The sequence below is a fragment of the Lissotriton helveticus genome, chromosome 7 (assembly GCF_964261635.1).
Source record: "Lissotriton helveticus chromosome 7, aLisHel1.1, whole genome shotgun sequence".
NCBI lineage: Eukaryota > Metazoa > Chordata > Amphibia > Caudata > Salamandridae > Lissotriton > Lissotriton helveticus.
In genome coordinates, this window is record NC_136068.1 from 1,245,626,856 (window position 1) to 1,245,644,584 (window position 17,729).

Consider the following 17,729-nt stretch of genomic DNA (forward strand, 5'->3'; position numbering starts at 1 on the left):
CTCCTGGCAAAAAGGTTTAATTTGCCAGGCTGAAATGGCAGCTCAAAACTGCACTAAAGGCTGCAGTTCAGACCTGAGACATACATTAAAAGGCTGCTGTAATGGGTGGCACAATGATTGCTACAGGCCCTGTGTATACGTAGTAGCAACTTATTATGGATTTGCAAGCAAATTAAATGTGTCAAGCAGTTGTAAGCCAATTGTGCCATGCTTTTGGGAGAGTGCACTATGCACTTTAGCCCTGGTTATCAGTGGTAAAATACACAGAGTCCAATAGTCAACAAAAATAAGTTTCAGAAAACAGGAGGGTTGACGACAAAATGTTTAGAGGTGACCCTTGAAGAGAGGGCCAAGTCCAAAAAGTGGCATTTACTTCTTTTCTGCATGATTCTAACCATGACTGCAAGAATAATTGGCAACTCTCTAAATACATTGCCAATCCTAATTGTAATGTAATTTTAATACCACTTAGTACCAGCTACATCGTCTATTGCCATAAAATGAGACCCATTAAATCAACTTTTTCAAGAAGGTGTTATGGCTTCTGAACCCAACATTAAAGTATTTTCTCCTTACATATGTCCAATCTTTGCTTCATCAAAGGGTGACACTTCCACAAATGGATATTACATATTGACACATAATCATTTATTTCCCCTTGGATGTTTGATGCTTATTCTACACTTAGTGCAGATTGTTGGAGTTGTCTTCAAATACTTTTCTTAAAATGGTAATAACAGTTGGGTTACCTTTATTGTCATATGTGGACATCAATTTTTGGGACATAAAAGGAAAAGCTAATTTCTCGTTAAATGAACATATACCGAAATGTTACGTTTTGGGATGTGATTTTTTGCCTGTCACTGTGCCCCTCATAAGGAAAAAGCTGAAGGAAAATATGAGTAATTTCCAAGTAACTTCAATTTTGTGACATTTGAAACCCATTATGCATTCTACTTTGCCGCTTGTAGCCGTCTCAAGGAGTCACACTGTCAGTTTGTAAGCGGACCTTCTATCACCGAGTGGAACTGGATTACCATTGTCCTTTCTTCAACGGGGGAGACCTGAGGCTGACCTGAGCCGGACTGCTTTTGTGGGCGCAGGACTGCGAGTCCCAGCAGGCAGAGCGCACTAACCATCACGCGCACCTGCGACTCTTGCCGCCCAGCCCCTTCCCTGCATATAGGCCAGCCCATTACCGCGCCCGCGGGACGCGCGCGGGAAGGAGTGTGACAGGCCAAGTTTTTATTCCCGAGGGGGATGAACAAGCGACACAGGGCCTGGACATTTTAGTTAATGAGATATTGCCTGAAATTAATCTCATTCTTGATAATCGTGTATCTAATTCGCCCGTTCTTGATGTTACTATTAATAATACACTGCCACAGGGGGCTAGAGAAGGAGCTATCTCCAAAAGAAAGAGGGCTTATAATAAGAAAGATGGAAGCATGACAAAATCAGCTAAGCTACAACATGATACTAATTCCCCCTAAATCCTAATTGGGGGGCAAATAGTACCTACAGAAGGATTACTTGTTTCTACCCAATCCTCTTGCCTCAATTTGCCTAGCAAAGATCTATCAATCGAGAGTTTGGGTGCTTTACTTAAATCTATTTTATTTCCCCTCGAAGCCAAAATGGAGCAAATCGAACTCAGATTGTCAAATATAGAGAAGGTTACATCTGTCATATTAGCGAATTCTAATAAATCCTGTAAGCCTAGTGCCATTCCAGCCCCCGTATCCCAACCCGGGGGGCCTGTAGCGCAAGCTGATAGTGGGGCCCAAACACTTAATTGTATACCCCCAGGTTTCCTAGGCCCTAACCCGATGAATCATGTTCCCCTTAAGCAGTCATCTGCTCCTTTGCCGGGGGACGGTAAAGCCCATGGGAAAACTGATGATGGTCAAGTAGGCCTGCCGTCACTAGTAAAGGAGCATAGAGCCTCTAGACCACGCTTACCAGACCTTCCACCTGAGGCAAATCGCTTCATGGTAGTCTTGGCGGGAGCACCCATATTGGAAGAAGGGGAAGAAGAAACCTTTAGCTCCCTAAAAAGTAAGGTAGTCAGGTGGCTCAACTGGAACTGACCTTTGCCGGCCCACCTTCATAATGAAATCATTATGGTAAGAAGGGTGCCTTGGCTGGGCAAAACAGTTAAGACCATAAACGGGGACTGTATAACTGTTAATTTTAGAGACCCCAGAACTGTTTCCCATATCTGTGCTGGTTTTAATAGATCATTTGATTCCACTATCCAGACCCTTCCCTTGTCCTTTTTCTTTCCACCTAATTGTAGGCCCCTTGGAACAGGAAGGGATGACTGAACCAGGGTGGAGCGGAGGGGTAGAAATAGAAGATATGAAGAAAGAACGGTCCACATGCCCCCGAGTGCTCACTTCTGTGATTATAACAGGTTCAGTTGCCTGGATACAGTCGACTGACTACCCCCAGCTGTCCAGCCATTAACACTGATATGTTCTTCTGCCCCTGCCACGAGTAAAGTACTAACGGATGGAGTTGTTGAGCTCCACGGAAATACACCTGAGGAGTGCATGCCAACGGTCGTAGCTCCCTCAGGGATATACCATCTATCGCCCCCTACTACCACTTACCCCTTAGATCATTCACAGGATGCTGATCCATCGGCTATAGTTCTCCCATTGGTTTCCACCACCAATTATGAGGAGTCACCATTAAACCCAGTACCCTCAGGGGATTTTGTGATCCCAGATGTTGCCCCCTGTGATCTTGGTTAGAAAATAGTAAGTTGGAATATCGCCGGTTGGCGCCAGAAGGAGTCGTCTCTTGGTTGGAGAGAGACTATTTCAAACTATGACATCCTCTGCTTACAAGAGACTTGGTCTACAGCAGAGATCCATTATGATGGTTTTGTGTCCTTTAACAGTCTAGTGCAAGAATCCACTATGGGCAGGGCAAAAGGCGGGCTGGTGATTTTACTGTCCGTCAATTTCCCAATACGAGTGAAGTCCCATTCCATCATTATATTCCATTCGCAAGTACTATGGCTCGAGCAAAGTGGAGGCCGAGATATTCTGTTAATTAATCATTATAACAATATGTTTGACCCCACGAGTACCCGTGCTGTTAACGATCTTGAAACTGCTGTTATGAAAATTGGCAGGGCTATTCATAATCCATATGATATTATATGGGGAGGGGATTTTAATATTCGCACATGCCCTCGCTCTTTTACAAATGTATGTGGATTTGATGGGGCAAATGGAGAGGACCGGGCCCACTTTGTCCACACAACTTATGGTGATTCTCTGAATACCTTCATGCTTAATTTTGACTTGTTAATTCTTCAGCCCGCTGACGATATTGAAGGTAATATTGTACAGACTTTTATAGGGAGGAACTCAGCCTCTGTAATAGATTATTTGTTGGTTTCAGTTAACATTACCCCTTCTGTACCATGCCAGAAATTGTTGATCTAGGCCTTAGTGACCATAATGCCATTATCATGTTGACATCTATCTGGGGGTCAAAGTTTACAGCCAAGCGTGGGATTGTTGATGAAATAATGCCTTGCAGGCAGAATGGTATTAGGATCAAATGGTGCGGGGACAACTCTGATAAGTTGCTGCAAAAAATATTGGTAGCAAGCTCCGAAGAGCTGCTTCGTTGTCTAGATGACGATGCAGATCCATAGCCGTATTTGAAGAACTTAACGGTATTATTAAAAGGACCCTCACCAACCAATGTTAACACTAAGAGGGCTACTGTAGGATGGTTTCACAGAGCCTGTACGAAATCTCTTCAAGAATTGAAGAAGGCTCTCTCAAACCATCCTAGGGACAAGGAAGCTGTAAAACTCCTTAGGGCAACTTATAAACTCCATTTGAACCTTAGAAAACAGGAGCTAAGGGAACAAGCGTGGGACAATTTGACTAAAGCGGCAGAGCTGCGAGATAGTAAGCTATTTTGGAACACCGTTAACAGCCCTTTCCTCCAAAAAGAGGAATTTCCTGTTTTAACGGCTCATGTCAGTGAGGATAGCTGCGTCCAATATTTTACCGGAATCTTTGATCCAGTTGGGGAGGACCGTATAAGCCCTAGTGCTGACATTATTGGGCCTAAGCTACCTCTCGAGATTACATTGTTTGAGGTTGATAACGCCATTCGTAATAGTAAGGGAGGGAAGGCCCCAGGACCGGACGGTGTCCCGGTTGACCTATATAAGACGGATCTATTGTTATGGAGCCCCTTCCTGACTCAGGTTTTTAATGCATCTGTCAAAGAAAGCACCCCATCTACATGGGGTGAATCCATTATTTTGCCGATTTTCAAGAAGGGAGATAGAGGAGAGGCCAAGAACTACCGCCCCATCTCCCTTCTTGATTCTTCGCTAAAAATAATGAGCAGGGTCCTAATATTACGTTTGGAGGAGTGGGCCGAAGCTAACGGTATCCTTGCGGATTCACAATTTGGATTCCGCAAGGGCCTTGGCACTATCGAGCAGTGCATCAATTTAGATTTAATCATTGGTAAATACACGAAAGCCAAGCAGGGTTCTTTATTTCTCTGCTTCGCAGATCTTACCAGTGCTTGAAATGGGAGCCCCTGCTGCAATTATTTACTTTCTAGCCAGACTATATAACAAGTTGTCAGCACAGATTAGTTTTGGCCCAGCGGGGGAATGTACGAAGAAGATTAAAGTCAAATCCGGAATCAGGCAAGGTTGTGTTTTAGCCCCGTTACTTTTCTCCCTTTTTATAAACGCTGTGGACTCCGAACTGAAGAAGGTTCAAACTGATGCCCCCCAAGTAGAGGGCCAAGCAATCCCGGGACAGCTTTATGCAGATGACACTGTCTTGCTTTCCAGAACACCTGTTGGTCTGCAAAGATTAATGAATTGCTTTTTCGATTTTATAAAGGGGAGGGAACTTAAAATCAACAATTCTAAAACATTTATTATGGCATGCGGGAAAAGGGTGAATAAGCTTAGACCGTTCCAGTTCAGGGACCATACAATTGAAGTGGTGGACAAATTCTGCTATTTAGGAATTACTTTTAGCAACAGTGGCACGTGGGCCCCTGAGATTCTTAATGTTAAGGCCAAGATGGGTAAGGGGGCATCAGGGTTTTTTAGATTTGCTTCAAAATTAGGCAGTCGTCGTCTACCTGACATGCTAACTGTTTACCGACATAGATGCGCTTCAGTGGCACTCTATGGTTCAGGTGTCTGGGGACATTGCCAACAAGGGGATTTGCAAGTTGTTGAAAATGTGTTTTTAAAGAGGATCCTTTGTCTCCCAACGTCGGCTTCTAATGTGTTGGTACACAAAGAAGTGGGGCGGAAATATTTGACCGACTTAACTGGATTGAGGCCCCTTATGGCCTGGAGGTCAATCTGGGCCAATGATGAAACTGGCTTCGCACGGAGTATAATAAAAGACTGTCTCCGCCTGGATAAATTTAATTTGATCCCTTGACTCAAATATGTTTTGACTTCTTTTAAAGATGTGTTTGATCTGGATGTTTCTAGGGATCCTGTAAGTGCCACTAACATCTCCAAACAGGAGCTCAAACGTGTCTTTTTGGGGGATAAATCTAAACTGCGTGAAGAAGCTTGTAGCCCGTTTACCTCTCATTTATTTTATAATTCTAACAATCTGGTTGGTCCTGGCTTTTCAAAGTATTTAATCTTAATTAATAAACAATCTCACCAGTTTGTCCTTACCAGGCTGAGACTTGGTATTGTTCATAATTTGGTGGCATTCCCCCAGATGAAAAAACATACGTCAAATCCCTGCCCATGTGACGGAACCTCTAAACAGAGCACGCTGCACTTTTTGTTAATATGCCCCTTGTATTTGCATCTCCGTATAACTTATCTTAAACCCCTTTTTAAGAAATACTCTGTGACCACTATAACTAATGCTATGAGACTCTTATTTGCACTTGATGCCCCAGATGTCTGCTTTTATACCGCGATTTTTATCTTAAAATCAGTGTCCGACAGAAAAAGCATGGAATTCTAATCTTGCCCTTTCCTGTATCAATTGCTGCTAAGCCAATTATATCCCTTCCCTGTGAATTGTATTGAACCTGTATTTTATTTCAACTGTTTTTATAAATTTTTACCGGATTTGTATGTAATATATTGTGCGCTTTTATGATTGTTTATTGAATAATCGAATAAAGCTTTCAAATCGAATCGCATTCTACTTTAGTTAAAATTTCTAAACCAAATGGTCAATAGTGCACTATAACATGATGATAGCAATGAGGTACTGAAAAGTGAACGTGTGACAGAATTGTAGAAAGAAAGGCATAATGTGTATCCACTTGGCTCCAGGGTTTTCTTAATTACAGGAACTAATAACATAATTTCAATGACAGCTATATTCATTCGTAAAAATATTGGACAATAAATATTGTTTAGAAAAAAGATCACCTTTCCTTCCTTGACTAATAAAAACAAAATATTGATACCCAAAATATGGCAGTTAAAAATAAAAAAAATTGATTTACACTGACAACAAAAATATTGGAAAAAATGACTACCTTGAGGTAAACATATACATTGTCTAAAATGAGAAAGCATTCATTATCAGCTACAGAAATATTGCCAAAGTTAAAGACATTTCATTGCAAAACCTTAAAATAACAGTATTTTACATTAACCAAAAATAAATATAAACCTAACAAACATTTATAAATAATCTAACCACATTATGACGATTTCATATAACTAAAATAAGCTAAAAACACCCATAAAAACTACTATACACTTGCATCAAAATATTATCAAGTATATTAACAACAAATAGTAAACTATAAACATTAACCAATAATAAATTACAATATATACATAAATAATACCACCAAAATAACACTAAAAACTGAAATATGTATGTACATTTGTAAAATAAACTCTAATTAGAAGGCAGTAACTGAAAATAAATTCAAACTAAATGAGCACTAACCAAGAAAATCAAATCGTAAGGCAAAGTAACCAATAAAATGATAACATCAATCACACTAACAATATAAAAGGAACACAACATGTGATTACTTACTACATCAAAAGATATAAAAACTGCAAAACAATTGTTCTCTGATGTTGTGTAGTTCCTATAAAACCTATAAAGGATCTGCACGTTCGAACAGCATCACTGTAGGGTTATTGTCGGACTGATTCTGAACACCTCCGGTGGGCCTTTTGTACCAACTAGCTCACAGCACCACTAGAATTTCTTCTTACCAAGGAGAGAATAGGTCTTGGCAGCCATCGAACATGACAACCCTGATCCCTCAGGACCGTGGAAACAATATACTACATTTACCTCAGTCACTTTGGCTTACTTAGTCTGTCTTATTGAGGTACTCAGAATATACAGGCTGGGCATTTTCAATAAGTATTTATTGAACAGTTGTTATTCTGATGTAAAATAGATGAGCTGCAACAACCGTTAGACAGTAGCAGATATATAGGATTAGAAGCACTATGAAAGTAAACGGATGGTAAAGCTCTACCATCTTGCAGTGAACCTTAATATACCTACAAGTACATCAAATACATGATGATAAAAGAATGCATACTCCTATGATGTCTCCCTAACTAGATGTACCTAAGTCTATCCCTCTAGGATTAAGTTAACCCCATTACCTGATGTGAGAGACTGTTCGACCCCGTCTTGAGTTGGACACCCCGCGAGGGATGTTAGACCACTGTGAGCTGGAGTGCCTGCATGCAGGAACCTCAGCTTCCCTGGTCAGTGTGTCTCCCGAGAAGTCCTGATCTCCTCTGCCTATCTTAGCAAGATGTGATATATATATATATACCCACAGGTCTCCCAGGGGTCCTACCTCGCTGTATTATTGTGTGGATGACGTCGGGCATGAACTTTATACATAGATATTACATAGGAGATGGTAGTCCTGCTGTGCTGCCAAGAATCTTCATGCATAATGTATGAGATTTTGAACTAGGGAAAACCTGCGTCCTGAATGCAGTGTTGTATCTGGGTAAAATATATTCTTCCCTACATTACACTTATAATAGTTTACAGGGACTGCCCTGTAAACTATCATAAGTGTAATGTTCCTCGGACCTGATTTCTCGCCTCGGTGCCTACTCTAAGCATGGGTCCCACTCTGCAACTCTGGGCAATAGCTTGCTTAGTCTCCACAACGGCCCCCTACAGCGCTAGGGATGCCTGGTTGCACCCTGGGGATGCCCAGGAGTGGACATTTCACAGGGAAAAACCAGGAAGGGTTCCCTAGCGGTATGAGTACAGCGCCAGGACACTCAGGAGTATCAGTGCGCTTTACAAATACGGCTACATTTACATTTACAATGTAGGGAAGAATATATATGAAGAGTAATGAAGTTACCTGGGCCTATTTTATGGTACCTATATGGAATATAACACCTTGTTGTGTATCAATTTAGATTCCGTATGCATTTTCCCTATTCATGCCCTTATATAGGTACATTTCACATTGCCCTTATATAGGCATAGAAATCCAGACCTTATTTAAGCATAGCCCATGCTACCCAAATACAGACATGACATGGCTACTCCCATCCGTTCATCTATGTCACAACGATTTCTTGGAAAACCAGACTCTTAAGCAGAAGGGACTTCCCCTTGCCTGGATATTGATTTCTCCGAGAACTCATTTATTATGTATGAACATCTATTCCTTAGGGGTTCATTCTTGACGTTCATATGCCCGACTTTTCTGTCAATACTGGCTTTCACAAACACCTTCTAGGTATAAATAGACCTTCACTTGCTATGGCAAAGCACAGTGTGGTTCGGTGCAGTTCGACTACATACTTGTCCGATGCAGCACGCTACAGCAAGTGCCGAAGGATGCCAACTCTCCGGCTGATGCTCTGACTAGAAGCTGTCATTCTCCTGCCGAGAATCCAGCTCCAGTGTTTCTGACTCCCATTGTGGGGTGTTGGAGATCGAATCCAGGGAAAGAGATACCAGCCTCTCTCATTCTAAGGTACGGAGCTGATTAGAACCTAGAGAAACCTTTGGCAATTCTTGGCGGAACTAAACTATAACTAAAGACAGCACCTACTTCTTCCCTGGTACTAGACCTAGGTTAGGTATATTGGGTTAGGCGTATTTTAGAAGCACCAGTTGAGTATTTTAGCCTGTGTTATTTATATATGTATTTTTATGTATGTCATAGCAACCAACAATGCTATTACAGTATTATTTTATATTACTGTTCACGCTGTACGCATTATACTTCGCATTCTGTCTAACGATTGTAGCAGTTCAGATCTCTTGCATGAGAAATAAGACTGTTCAATAAACCCCTTTTCTCTATTTCTATGCAACTCTGTAGAAATGAAGCATGCTCAATTGACTGAGTGAAATAGTTATCTACAACTCTGAAGATATTGTTCCGGTTCTAGGGAAAACAAAGTTGTTGTGTTTATGCAGTTGTCAAAGACTAAACCCTTCTAGTTTATTCGAGAAAGTTTCTAGTGACCTCTGAGTTAGCTGGCACACACACAATTAAGTTTAATATACTCGATAGAGACATACTGACCTCAGTCCTATGTCAAATCTATAGTGTATATTACTCCAATGCGCAGAGCCTATTGGGAATATAGTAACTACACAACAACCTACACCTCTTCCGAATGGACGACATAGTTAAATTCTCAACGTACTACTAGTTTGACTACACACTGGTATGCTAATAGTTAAAAAAACATTCGTTTTTTGTTTTTTAGAATTAAAAGTTCTAAAAAATCTTTTAAAGTTTCAAAAAATTAAATTGTCACTGAAGTCATAGCTCTAATGTGTCCGTAGGTATAGTTTGGACTACTACAAGCATTTGAAAGCCATGCATGCTCAAAAGAATGTCAATTTTGTTATAGAGTTACAATTTTCGGCTTGCTTTTCAAAAAGTCGAATTTCTCTCAGCACACGACGGGCCAAATGAGTCAAATGTTTATGTATCCAGGCTGGTAGATGCAACCTTATTGTTGCCTGCCACTGCAGACATCGGTCCCTGTAACACCTTGCAAATTATGTCAATTGAACACAGATGATCTTTCATACTGTTCACAGCGTGAGGTTCCGTGAGAATCATTACGACGTTTTGGGCATTCTCGGATATGGACAAGTTTGGTATCTATGAACCGTAAATGACGAGATTAGTAGGTGTATGCGTTTACGCTACACTACTTAGACGGGTTCGTTTCCTTTACGGGTTTTTCCATCTGAACCCTCGGGTTCCATTTTAGATACGGCATCCATTTTGTTTCTTGCCCTCACGTAGCCAGCGAAGGGACAATGCCCGCTTCGTGACCCTGGGATTTCCCAAGCTCTGGCGGAAGATGAATATTCTTTGGGGTCGTCTTTACGACCGGGGGAATGACACGGCAAAGGCAGATGGCTCAGCTTGAGGCTCATTCTGCCGTGTTGGTCTATTGTTTCAGCTTTATACATGTCAGGTTTGAGTCCTTTGATCCTGTGATCACGCTTCCGATATTGCCCCCACACTCTTCTGTTACGGTTGTCTGTCTTTCTTACACCTGTTCCTGTCTCTTTCTTTCGCCTGTTTACAACTAGAGTGGAATGTGCCTTATGGCGAGATGATGTGCTTTTACAGTTGGGAACCGGCAATGTTACTATAATCATGTTCCGGGCTTCTGAAAACATGAATGCAATCCTTTTGAAGTTTACTGTGGGAACTGAGTTGTAACCTTTTGTTCGTTATGTCGAGCAATGACGAAAATGTGTATAAAAGGAGCGATTCCCTTTTGCAATTTGAAGCAGACTCTCAGAACCTACACTATGTTGTACTTCTTGCGATTTCTGTATCCCTGCAGTAATAAACGCTGATCTTTGACGCCAAAGGAAGTGTCCCGTGTCTCTGTCACTTGTACGCCAGACCAGGTAACCCACGAAGGTTTCAGGTGTTGTTCCCTGGCACCGCTGGGCCTTAAAGAACCCAGTCCTTCAGTTTGGCGCCCAACGTTGGGCCACATCAGCGGTACCGGTCCAAAACCTGACGATCGTGAGGAACTTCGTGTGAAATCTCCGAGGAAAGGTGCACCCCGCTTCATCGATCCTGTTGTCGAAATAAGTAGTCCGAAGACTTTTCCTGCGAAGATCCCCGCCTCCTGACGGTTGCGACGGACCGATGCTCTGACTGTCGACCTGTTTTGGCACCTGGCGTAGTCCTTTGTACGGCGAGACGACAGACGGGCCTTCCTGGTGACGCCATTGAGTTCTCAGTTAAGTATTTGTGGGTCGCTCCCAGTATCCTTGGTTGTTGTTGGTGCTTAGTCGTTTTGCATGGTTCCATTGCATTTGTGGTTCTTAGTTGTTGGTTCTTAGTTGTTATTTGACAGTTGCAATTGCCAAAAACCGAGGGTTTTGTATTTCACGAAGATTTCGTACTTCGATAACCCTTGAAGTTTGATACTAGGTTAGCGTGCAAGATGCCTGGCCATAGTGGTTTCCTTGGTTTCTTTAAATGTCACAGTATGGACTCCCGGTTGGAGGACTCGTGTCCGATACCTCCAGTTGGAACTCCGATATATGAGCTCTATAGTCGACATGGTGTGGGCCCTATTATATATAATGAATATTGGATTCGTTATACGAAAAATGATGGTGACCTTAGTTGGCCATCACATGGAAGTTTCGACACTAAAATTTTAGATAATCTCGAAGCGAAACTGTTTAAAAGAAAATCTAGGCCGGCTATGTTCGATTCCTTTCGGTTATGGCGCAAAGAGGCCAGGCAGAAAGAAATCAAACAGCTTAAGAAAAATAAGAAAGGAAGTAGTATCATTACGATAATGCAAGATGCAGAATGTCACCATCAAGATAAAGCAGATAAAGAAAAGGAAGTTTCAGTTAGACTGCATCACATGTGGGCGGATAAATGTCATCCGGTGTTATCGTCAAATCTCGATAAAAAGGAAGAAGACTCGAAAGAGGATCCTTTGTTAGCGTATTTAATTAAATCACCACCTCCTTATGCACAGGGTGCTACGGCTCCTGTAGTTCCTCCTGTTCCCCCTCCTGTTGTTTTGGCGGCTACTGGTCAGCCTGTTGTTGGTCCTGTTCTTGCTCCTCTACCTGTTCCTCTTCCTACTGCTTTTTTGCCTGTACCTTCTCAGTCTATTGTTCCTGCTACCCCCACTGATCCTACAACCACTTCTAATGCTGTTGCTCCTGTTCTTTTTTCCTCTTCTCCTTCCGTTCGTAATCGTATCCCTAACTCTGTTGTTACCCTCTGCTCCCCACTTTCCAGATCGTTACTTCAATCCGATGTCTCTGAAACTCCCCAGAGACGAAGTCAAATCCCTGGTGGAAGAGAGAGAGCGACGTTAGAAACTATGGCGCGTAGATGGATTAGACACCCTGCTAAATACACCTCACGCATAGTTTTCGATACATTTTCTCAGTTCAATGAGCCAACACAGAGATTTGTGTTTGAAGAAATGTGCAACTCCTTGAGGGAAGAGTGGGATAATGATGACTTAGATGATGTACCGCCCGAAATGACCGAACTTCAGAGTCGTTTTTTGAATGGTATGATCGTAGGTGCAGATGTACGACGTGCATTAGAGCGATTATTAGCCTTTAGGTCTACAGTGCCTTCTCGGGTGTCATTTGATGACGATTCCGATACTCCACTTGACCTAAATTCTGTTTCCACTATTTCACCACATTCCTTTCATCTTCTGCCTCAACATGAACAGGCCAGATGTGCGGAATTTATGAACATTTCCTTTGTCCAACTCCTGCATCAGCATCAGTTGGTGATGAATACTACGAATTGTTGGGTGTGTGGGTTAATGCCACATACTATGGATAAAGGTATTCCGTATTTGGTTCTTCCTTACAGCACCCAGGGGTCAGCTCGAGCATTCCAAACTATGTTCCGTAGTGCACTAGATTCCTACCCCCGTCGAGAGCCTCGCTCCACAGACCTTAGTCCCGGCCCGTACCACAAGCCTTTGGCGATAGCGATTGCTGATTTAGATAAAGATATTTTTGATGCAACAATTATCCCAGAGGAAGAGGTGCGAGCTTACAAGGTTCTGAGTGAGGTTGAGTATAGTATGTTAGTAAGTGATAGACAGCTTAAAAGCTCATCTCCGATTTGGATCGTACCTCATCTCGGCCATTTCTGTCTGCAAGGCCTTGGTCGAAATCCAAGAGCTCAGCTTGGGAAGAGTGCTTGTACGGAGACGTATGTCTTACCGATGCTCTCTTCCCCTGTCTTCCTGACTGCCAAGGGTACTTATTTTGTGTGTTACGATCGTGCTTATACGTGGTTGCCTCGTGACTTTTCAGGCACCTGCTATATCGCGAATCTTTTACCACCAACTTTTACGGTTGCCTCAAACTATCACAAGACTAGAGTTGTGAGAGGCGTCGTTAGTAAAGAGGACACTGCCAGTCAAGAGGCAGGAGACTTCTTTAAGGGTTTCCTACCGTGTTGGGGTCCTATGGTTAATAGTAGGAACTTGAGACAGTTGACTCGTGTGGTGGAATTGACTGCTAATATCACTGCAAGTGCCCTAGGTAACCTGACAGCAGAGCTTCAAGCGGATAGACTTATGACGCTACAGAACCGTATGGTTCTAGACGTTGTACTTGCAGATAGAGGTGGTGTGTGCAAGGTAATCCATTCGAGCTGCTGCATTTTCATCCCTGATAATGCTCCAACTGTTTATCAAGCCATCTCAAAGTTGCATAAAATCTCGGAGTCCATACACGTGGACGAGGGAGATTGGACGCTTCTAGGATGGTTTTGGGGTCTGATGTCGACTTGGGGTTGGAAGCTTCTGATAATCATAGGAGTCCTTGTAGCGTTTCTGTTCACGTGTTGTCTTTGTGTGCAGTGTGGTCCTGCCTTATGTGGCCTTTGTGCTACAACGTGTATAAGAAGGCCATCTGTGACCGAAGAGACATTGATGGATAGGATGATGTTTCAACAACACCTGAATGATCTGATGAATATCGAAATTGATTCTGATTTCGACTAGTGCTTGCCTACTTGAGGGCAAAAGGAGCGTCTGAGGTTCCGTGAGAATCATTACGACGTTTTGGGCATTCTCGGATATGGACAAGTTTGGTATCTATGAACCGTAAATGACGAGATTAGTAGGTGTATGCGTTTACGCTACACTACTTAGACGGGTTCGTTTCCTTTACGGGTTTTTCCATCTGAACCCTCGGGTTCCATTTTAGATACGGCATCCATTTTGTTTCTTGCCCTCACGTAGCCAGCGAAGGGACAATGCCCGCTTCGTGACCCTGGGATTTCCCAAGCTCTGGCGGAAGATGAATATTCTTTGGGGTCGTCTTTACGACCGGGGGAATGACACGGCAAAGGCAGATGGCTCAGCTTGAGGCTCATTCTGCCGTGTTGGTCTATTGTTTCAGCTTTATACATGTCAGGTTTGAGTCCTTTGATCCTGTGATCACGCTTCCGATATTGCCCCCACACTCTTCTGTTACGGTTGTCTGTCTTTCTTACACCTGTTCCTGTCTCTTTCTTTCGCCTGTTTACAACTAGAGTGGAATGTGCCTTATGGCGAGATGATGTGCTTTTACAGTTGGGAACCGGTAATGTTACTATAATCATGTTCCGGGCTTCTGAAAACATGAATGCAATCCTTTTGAAGTTTACTGTGGGAACTGAGTTGTAACCTTTTGTTCGTTATGTCGAGCAATGACGAAAATGTGTATAAAAGGAGCGATTCCCTTTTGCAATTTGAAGCAGACTCTCAGAACCTACACTATGTTGTACTTCTTGCGATTTCTGTATCCCTGCAGTAATAAACGCTGATCTTTGACGCCAAAGGAAGTGTCCCGTGTCTCTGTCACTTGTACGCCAGACCAGGTAACCCACGAAGGTTTCAGGTGTTGTTCCCTGGCACCGCTGGGCCTTAAAGAACCCAGTCCTTCAAGCGGAAGCTGGGGCAGCCTGTGCGCTGTCCAAGTCCTGGCTGTCAGAGGAGGAGTCAATGTTCGCACCAACAGGAGCTGATACTATCTGTGGTGGCTCTAGAAATACCGCCATTAACATTGGAATACGCTGGGGACACTGCAGAACATGGGCCGTTATCGAGTCCAGTAAAGCACAATGTCCGGTTAGGCACATGACGGGAGTGTAAGACAGAGATCCAACACTAGTTCTTCTCCGCAAAACAGGCATCGGAGGGCAGGTAAGATGCAGTCCATCCAGACTGGTCTAAATGACAAGAACCAAGATGCACTTAGTTCTCTCAGGCGAGGCTTGCCCAGATATTGCACCATGCGATCACTGTATTTTGGTTCTAGGAGTATTGTTTCCATCTCCTTGGTGACTGGGACGTCCATTACATAGCAGACAAATTTTGATCAGGATACCTGCTATTAGAAACAGGATCAGCGGAAGACCTCCAAAAAGTATATAAAGTTTGCTTCATATTCCAGAGCATATGGTCTTAAATAGGTGGACGATGCCCTTCGTATCAGACATGTTAAAGATACGATTTACCATTTCTCCGAAATGGAAGGGGCAATTTGTATGCATGAGCGCCTGTATCTCTGCTGAAGACCTTGCAATCTGGATATCAAAAGTCTCTTGAGCGAAGGTTAACAGCACAGACTTCTGTAAAACTGTAAATCATGGCTTTCATTCTGCTCAAACCATCAAACTGTATTAATGAAACATTTAGCGAAGGCCCTAACAGCGTCGCCCTGACTGTATGTGTTGGTGGAACCAATACTTGCATACAGCAAATAACCCTGGAGCTCACGGTTACCAGATATGCGATGCCCGGAAGCATCCAACAGCAACCTTGATTCTTCAGCATCAAGTAACTCCCATTCGAAAGCAGCCTGAATACTGGAGTGATCACAGCAACTGAGGTACCCCTCAAGTGACAGGATACATTTGCTACTGAACCATTACACGCCACATGCAGCGTTATATCCTGGCATGTGAGTGATCCACTTAAAGTGCTTTCACAGTTTGTACTCAAAAACACTTCTCTTATCAAAACCTGTACAGTAATTCCCAAGATTCCTTGATGAATTTCCTACCCATTTCTTCATATCTGCCTGCCTGCTTTTATTCAAGGCAATATTGAAATTGAAAGCAGTGACCGATAGAGCTATGTGGCCATGGATTAACCATTCTGTGGACTGTGATTTAGCCACTGTAAAGGCTAATCTATCCAGTTTTTCAATACGCAGCATTGTATATTTAGCTCCCCTTTGTGCCATCTCTATCTGTTTTTCTATTAGGTTGTATGAATAAAACAGAGATGTACTGTTGATGAAACACCAAGGCACATAGCCTTTGTGCAAAGATTGCAGCATCAAGCTTAACAATATAATAGAACGCAATTGTGATTGCCTGTGTTGTAATATGGACAAATCCTGTTCTAATACATCTATTGCAAAAGATACAATGCTGCCCAGTGAATATATCCTGGAGGTATGTGTAGTTAAACCATTGTCAACCATGGCTAAAGCTCTCTCTAGGTTTATACGATCTATTTCTCTTAAACTCACTGCAGCCTCTTGTTTGGATATTTTCCAGATTTCTTTTTAGACAGCATAATAGAAATGTTTGTGATGTGGCTTTCTACGACCTAATAAAAAATCCCGTAGATCCACATCCTTTGTAAGTAAGGATAAGTGTTATTTCACCTGTGACAGTGTTGATGTTCTTAGCCAACCGAGGCATAGCTACCCAACACTGTATGATGTCACTACCCCTGGATGTTCTCTCTGTACATAGCGTGGATCTGGCCTGTTGATACTAAACCCTTTGGTTTTACCCATTAATCTTTCCTGATATCTATTGGAGTCTGTGGACCAAATCAACCATCCCTTCCAATCGAGGGTCTGATCTATTGCATTGCATGATCTCATCTAGCGTAATCCCTTCATGTGATGTTATATTACCATCAGTGTGTGATGGTGTGGGCATCCAAGGTGTATTCAAGTCTTTGTTCTTGCCCATTCAAAAACATGATTTGCTGAGGAATGAGGCATTCTCAAAATAGCGCTCCAGTTCCCTGGACCTGCCAGTCTTTAGTACCCCTGACAGATTTTAAGTCTATAATGTTTTCCCAAAAGTCGAAACCTTGTTCAGACAACTGGGCAATAAAAGAAGCAGAATAAATCCTATTGGTATTTGTCAACATATTTTTCTGTGCTTGTGTTGGTGCAGCCTTATAATAATATGAGGCTGGGTCTGATTTATTAAACTCTGAAAAATATGGAGATTTCTGTGCAAATGTCTTTGAACTGCTTTTCGGCTGTGTAGGGCAAAGTTCCGATTGGTAGTAGCTAAAAACATTTCTGGGATTAGCAGATTTATGCAGAAAATGATGACCATAATGTTGATAGCAAAACATTGTTTCAAAATCTGATGTGTCTTCCGACATTTGACTATTTGAAAAAGCCCCAGATGAAAGGATTTTTCAAAATCAGACAACATATTATTCACAGTTTCATAAGACCAATCATAGGAAAATGTACTGGAGATAATGATATCACTCAATGATACTTTAAATAATTGTGGAATTTTTAAAAGTTTGGTTGGACCAAATACATCGTAATCAACCTTGTCCCATACTATACCATCAGGTATAGGAACTGCTGTAATGTTCACCGATGAAAAGTCTCTTTGTTCACGATGTGATGATAGATGAGGTTTCAGAATCAGATTCAATTTTTGTGATGCAGAGCTCT